General features: G+C 48.4%; 1 protein-coding gene across 4 annotated transcripts in view; it reads left to right on the top strand.

Moving 5' to 3' along the window:
- Positions 1–947: 947 nt before the first annotated feature.
- The window catches only part of LOC111153353 (HECT and RLD domain containing E3 ubiquitin protein ligase 3), a 120,739-nt gene continuing 115,686 nt past the window's right edge, over positions 948–6,000 (top strand). The window contains exons 1-2 of one of the 4 annotated variants that reach the window (XM_022512340.1): positions 948–1,007; positions 3,643–3,704. The gene's annotated coding sequence lies outside the window, so the exon portion shown is untranslated. Of the gene's footprint in view, positions 1,008–1,923; positions 1,954–3,642; positions 3,705–6,000 lie in introns of those variants that run through there. The other 3 variants (XM_022512366.1, XM_022512349.1, XM_022512358.1) reach the window with 3 other exon arrangements.

Here is a 6,000-nt window from a genome sequence, read left to right as displayed (position 1 = left end):
CAAATTCAAGGGACGGAGTGGGGGGGGGACAACAGATACATGAAGCCGTGTCTGTGAGAACGTTTACTTCAAAAGGACAAGGACCACGGGAACTCTGACAGCACTGTGACCTTGGGGAGGAGAAGAAAGCTCTGAGATTCAGTGCCAGGGAAAGTAGGGGAGGACAGATTTCTTTATCCACTAAAGAAGCCACATGGTGTCTTTCAGATGATTTAAGATCTACTCAGTGACTTCTCTTCATGCCCCGCCAGCCCCCACTCTGCAGCCTCCCAAGCCCCGCTTGCTCCTGCAGCACCGTTCTCCTGTTCGACCCCCAACTCTCCTGGACGGCCCAGGCGGTGCGGGCCTCTGCACCCTACTTCCTTCCCGCGTCTCTCCCACCGCGCAGCCCCGCGTTTCAAAGGCTCCGCGCCTCCTCCAGTCCTCCCGAGAGGTATGAAACAGAAGACTGCTCCACTGCGGGATAAAACGCTTCATAACTCACCCTCGGTTGTCACCCTCTAGATTTTCCTCCCATGCTCAAGGCTTTCGGTCACCTCTGCATAAATATTAAGACCCAGAACCCAGAACCTGAAAAACCGACCGCTGATCAGTCCCGCTCGCTTCCCCGTCGGTGAAAAGCAATCCCATTCCGGCGCGCGCGCTCTGGGTCTGCCGGCCGGCTCCTGGCCGACACACGCCCGCGCCGCTGTCCCTTCGCGGGGCCCGCGGGTTCTGTCACCTCGGGCTGCCCCCGCCTCCCTCCCCGGCCTGGGCCTCTCCCCGCCTCCTGCCCGCGGATCTCACCGCCCCGCCTCCGGCGTCGCCGCGGCCGCCATTGGTGCCCATCCGCCCCAGAAGGGCCCCCATTGGCCGGGAGGGAAGTCACTCTCCCAGCGCATTCCGCCGCCCTCAGGCTTGCGGGGAAACTTCCTTATTATTGTGACGCCGAAAACGGAGAAACCCCGAGCCGGGCCGGAGGGGCTGTCACAGTCGGAATCCCGAGCGGCGGTTCGGCTGCCGCCGAGGTACGCGGGTCGGGGGCTGGGGTTCCCTGGAAGAAGTCAGCGCGGCGCTGCATGCGCGCGACCGCCGCGTTCCGCCCGGCAGGGCTGTCAGCGCGCTGCTCCTGGAGGGACTGCCGGGGCTGCTGGGGCTGCTGCGGCTGCAGGGCGCTCCCCGCGACGACCCGGAGCCGCGCGCGCGGGGAGGTCGGGGCGCGGTGGCTGCAGCGCCTGCGGGGCGCAGGAGGCGGGCGGCGGGGCTGCGCCGGGCCGGGCGCGCTAGGTGCCCTTCGGCTTCGCGCGCGCCTCCCCGGCGTTCTCGGGGCTTGCCCTGGGACCGAAAGAGCCCCCGCGCCCAGAAAGGCCGGAAGCAGCCTTAGAAATGGGAGCGCCCCCCACCCCAACTCGGCTGCGTGCAGACCAGGAGGAATTGCGACGCAGAAAGTCAAAAAGAGGATCCTCCCCTTCCTCCTCGCCTGTCCCCATTTGAATGCCGGGGCTCCGGTGACACCCTCGCGGTGAGGGACACGGACGTTTCCCGGCGTAAAGGGAGCCGGCGAGGCCTCCGCGTTTGGGGGGAGCCCCGGCGGCCGCGAGGAGTTTGCACTGAGGACGCGGGGCTCGGAGTCCGAGCTGACAGCGCCGGCGGGGCTGCGGCGCCCGGCACCACCCACCCGGCGGAGGCCGTACCCGGCTCGCTTCGCCCGAGTCCGCCTGCGGGGCGGAGCCGGGGCGAGGGTGTGTGTGGACACGTGTGTGTGCGTGTGTGTGTGCGGACACGTAAGTGCGTGGACGGACGCGGGGGTGTCAGGAGCTGGGACGTTCGGGGGCAGGTGGCACTTGGAGTCCTGTGTAAACGTGTGGAGTGGGCAAACGGGACAATTGACAGGGACGAGCGTGTGTGACCTGAAACAGACGAGCCCGCGAGCGCGGTAGAGCAGCACCTGAGGCAACGGTGCAGTGACTCTGGGTATGCACCGCAGCCCCGGGGAATGTGTATTTGAACTTTGCTTTTGGTCTGTCACGGTTTTTGTCCGTTTTCTGATTACATTGTTCTTTAGCTTTTAAATCAGCCCCGTTAGGAAATACCTTGGATTCATAGCTAAGCGAGCCTTCCAGGATTTTGCTTGCATTCGTTACACACGGAATGTTTTAGCAAAGACGATTCGAGAGCTCTCTTCCATTTTTGTATGTCTTCTGGCTCCTTCCACAAATAGGAGGCTATTTCTAGACCCTTTCATTTGATGATCTGATAACATCAAGTGAGCTGATTTTTAACTCCAGACTGAGAAGAAAGAAAAGTGAAATAAAATGAGGATTGGCAGTCTTTTAAAATGCAGTGACTCTGGAGAGAGAGGTCTTGTTTTAGTAGGCAGATTACTGTGAAGCTCACTCTTCTTGTACTTTATTTTATCCCGGGGCCAGGGAATGCCATTATAAATCAGAAAAGGGGAGTAATATGTTTAACCTCCTTTTAAAGCAAAATAGATGAATTACACATTAATGTCTTACCACACCAAGGCTAGAAACCTTCTGGAGAAGGTATGCAGGAATCAAGGAGGAAGGCTCACAGCCTCTCTGGCAGAACTCCTCCTTCAGCATGTAAAAAAGAAACGGTCCATTAGCATACAGTTTTACTTGTTCTGTAAGTAGTTGGGTTTTTATTTTTGAAAAAAGAAACAGAGATTCTAAAATGTTCCCAATGGTGTGGGGAGTTGTTGGTTATAGCATTTCGTTCTGAGTAACTAATTTAAATTTCTTAAGATTTGCATAAGAATTAAAAAGATTTTTTAAAATGTGAGAGTTGCACTTCTCCTGGAGATACAAGATAGTTTTGCTGCAGTTTCAGAAATAAAAGTAATATTCTCCAAATTGGATGGGATTTTCTACATAAGAAGATAGAAATAAAGTGATGATAATACATTAAAATTATGGACCACTTTTTCTTTTGGGAGATTTAAGGTGCCTCTCAGACAGTCTCATCTTGTTTTGCATGAAAGAGGATGTGGTGATGACAGGAATGAAAGAGAAAGTCTTCAAAACAGTTCTGGCAAAATAAGCTATAATGTGTGTGGTACATGGAAAAAATGGAGGAACAGAGACAAAATTGAATTATTTTTCAAAATTTTCTCTTTTTAACGGAAATGGGAGATTTAAAAATAATGTAATTTTCCCTTTATATTTACTACAAATGCCAGTAATTTTCTAAGGTGCTATCTGTGTCTCAAGTTCACTTTTTTTTTTTTTAAGATTTTATTTATTTATTTGACAGAGATCACAAGTAGGCAGAGAGGTAGGTAGAGAGAGGGAGGGGGAGAAGCAGGCTCCCTGCTGAGCAGAGACCCTGATGCAGGACTCGATCCCAGGATCCTGGGATCATGACCTGAATGGAAGGCAGTGGCTTAACCCACTGAGCCATCCAGGCGCCCCTCAAGTTCACTTTTAAAGGTGACATCTTTGGAGTTGGTTAGAGATTACCTTATTTTGGTATTTAACCAAACTCCAGTTTTTAAGGTGCAGTTATTGGGGAATATTTAAGTTTGCATAAATATAAAGATGTTCTTATTTTCAGCAGCTTACTTCTCATTTTCTTTTCAATAACATGAAAGCACTTTGTAGCACTGTGCTAATGTTAATTATGATTTTTTTGAACTTGCAGGTCTTGGAAGTGAGGGAAAACTATTTTGGCTTCTAGTCTGAATGCCAAGGGTGTTACCTGTGGTGAGTTACCTAATTTCTCTGAATCCAGTTTCCTCCTCTTGTACGTGGAGATAATATCTGACTCACAGAATTGACAAGAGGATTAAACAAGATAAACTATGTAAAGGACTCAGGTTAGTATAGCTCCTAGAAAGGGACCTTAACAAATCCTTAATGACGTCCCTCTGCTGTGATGTAGTGAAGAGAACAAGGTGAGCCCAGGAAGTAGGAGACCTAGTTTCTGGTCTCTGCTTCAGCCACTCACTTCTCAGAGGACCAAAATCATTTGGCCTCGGAAGGTTTCAGCTGCCATTAAAATGAGGTTAGGAATGAAGTCTTTTGCCTAGAGGTTGGATCAAATGGACTTTGAAGGTGTTTTTAATAAGATGATCTCTTTGATAATATAACTCTGTTCTCTTTAGACATTTACTGCATTTGGAAATAGTACTTACCGGTGTCGGAGCCCTGTGTTTCTGTGTGTGAATCAGTAATTGGATTAATATTATTATAAGGGTGGATATGGAGGAAAGTCTGTCTGTCTATGAGATTGTTTCCCTTGCCTCTCCCCCATCTCTGGCTAACATAGGTTCTGTTTTCCTATAAAGATGGCCAGTGATTCAGCTAACATAAGCTCACTAACTGTAGGCAGTTTTCTTTAAACATTTATTTTCCGAAAGTGGTGAAGGGGTAGAACTTGGCTTCATTTTGTTTGTGAGATGGTATCGTGTCACGTTTAAGAGCATGGACTTTGGAGTCTGGATATGAATCCTGCCTTTGCCACTTACTAAGTTTCTATTTCAACTACTTATTTACATGTAATGTTTTGGGCACTTGACCTTGCTAAGCCTTGAGGTTACTGTAAAGGGCAAACTAAATAATCTGTGTGAAGTTTCTAGCAAGATTCAGATACATAGTAGGCTTGCAGTAATAGTAACTATTTTTCTTTATTTAGCAACTGTTTATTGAGCCCCTAACAGTGTGGCAGACACTTCTCTGAGGATTGGGAAATGAACAAAAGAGGCTCAGTCCTTCCTTCCCAGAGCTTATGTTCCTGAGTTCTAGCGTGCTGGGGGTACTGAGAACCACTACCCTGTAATGATCGTAGAATCTTCGATTGTAGAAGGCATTCTGCTTTCAGATCTGCTAAAACATGGTTAGGAGGGTGCATTTTAGAATGCAGGAAATACAGTATTATTTTTTTGTTACTGCATAGGGAATGTTTCTCTAGTATAACCTGGCGAACAAAACTGTTAACAAACTTACATTGTGGGAGTGCTGGTTTTCTCTGATCTGGGTTCAGGTCACTAGGATCCTTAGCAAGCAGCTGCTGGGCTCCTGCACTTTGCTGAGAACTGGAGACACAGAGATGAGTGAAACCTATCTCCGCCATGGAGAAGCTCCCAGCCTACGCACAGGGGGAGGAGTGGTGGATGAGATGCAGGAAGCAGCAACAGTACCTCCATAGTACTTTCCAGTTTCTTTTACTGTGAAGTAATTGTAGGCACAAGACAGTATATGTAATATATGTGCTAAGAGGCAACAATAAAAGAACAGAAGCAGAACATCAGCCATGCTATCGAAGCTCCCATCGTGCTCCTTATACTCTGTACCCTCCAACTCTCTTGGCTCCAAAATCATTACCTTGTATATTTTAGTTTTTTTTTTTTGTCTTGTTTTTGTTTTTTGCTTTTCTTCAAAGCTTTGCCACCACTAATATTTTTATCTACAAATACTTATTATACTTGTGTAACCTTTTTTCCCCCTCAACATTGCTTTCAAGGTTAGCTTCAGTGGTGGTTGTAGAGTGCATTTATTTTTGACTGCTGTGCCACAGGGTTTCCGTTTCCTGATTGATGGACATTTGGGTTGTCTTTGTTTTACCTGTTTCAAGCAGTGCTGACCTGTACATCCTTGTGCATATATCTTAAGGTACCTGGCCATGGGGTCCTTGCTTTATTGTACAATAAGGTCGCCACTAGCTATATATGACTTGGATTAAAATTAAAAGTAATTTCAGGTAATTTCAGTCCCTGAAGTGCATTAGCCACATTTCAAGTGTTTAGCGGCCGTGTGTAGCCAGTGGCTGCCTTACTGGACAGTGCAGGTGTGTAACATTTCCATCTTTGCTGAAAGTTCAGTTTGCAGTTCTCACTCATCTTTCTATCTCCAGTTCTCAGCATGGTGCAGGAGCCGCATAGGTCCTTGGTAAGTTGGACTGTGCTGGTCATATGTGTGGGAGTGAAACTGCCTTGCTGTGGGCTCTCTACATCTTCACTTCCACTGGATAATGCCAACTTGTTTTCCAAAGTGTTTATGT

This window comes from Enhydra lutris, unplaced genomic scaffold (genome assembly GCF_002288905.1).
Source record: "Enhydra lutris kenyoni isolate GAN:26980312 unplaced genomic scaffold, ASM228890v2 scaffoldscaffold3, whole genome shotgun sequence".
Taxonomy (NCBI): domain Eukaryota; kingdom Metazoa; phylum Chordata; class Mammalia; order Carnivora; family Mustelidae; genus Enhydra; species Enhydra lutris.
The sequence above is the reverse complement of the archived record's forward strand: the minus strand, read 5'-3'. Positions and strand labels throughout refer to the sequence as shown.